Genomic DNA, 459 nt, shown 5'->3' with positions numbered 1-459 from the left:
GCCAAAACATACTCTATCCCTACCAGTCCTTCCCACTGAGGGCAATAATGAGGGTGTGCAAGTCCAGGATCAAGAACCTGAATAAGTACTTGGAGTAAAGTCCATACAATGTGAAGTCATCAGCAGCTGCTCTTAACATGCTCCAGGACCTTCCAGTGGTGCCCCTGGGAACACATATAAAACCTCATAACTGCAGTGATTGTTATCCCTAAAATCAACCTGTAAGATCAGTAGGACAGCAAGTACTTTGAGATGACTAACTAAGATTTCTTCTCCAACATAATTCATTATTAGTCTCTCCCCATTAAATGAAAGATACAGGTGTGATCGTGGCGATGGCTTGGCCGGTGTCTGCGGGCTTTGCGTGTGGGATTGGGGCGGCGGGGGCGGCGGGGGCAGCTGCGGTGGTGAGCTTTGGGCAGGCATCGGCGTCCGGGAGGTGGAAGGGAGCGCTGCGGT

General features: G+C 50.8%; 1 pseudogene; it reads left to right on the top strand.

The window, feature by feature from the left end:
• The first annotated feature begins 335 nt into the window (after nt 1-335).
• The window catches only part of LOC107158223, a 2,168-nt pseudogene continuing 2,044 nt past the window's right edge, over nt 336-459 (top strand).

Source organism: Marmota marmota, unplaced genomic scaffold, assembly GCF_001458135.2.
Source record: "Marmota marmota marmota unplaced genomic scaffold, marMar, whole genome shotgun sequence".
Taxonomy (NCBI): domain Eukaryota; kingdom Metazoa; phylum Chordata; class Mammalia; order Rodentia; family Sciuridae; genus Marmota; species Marmota marmota.
The sequence above is the reverse complement of the archived record's forward strand: the minus strand, read 5'-3'. Positions and strand labels throughout refer to the sequence as shown.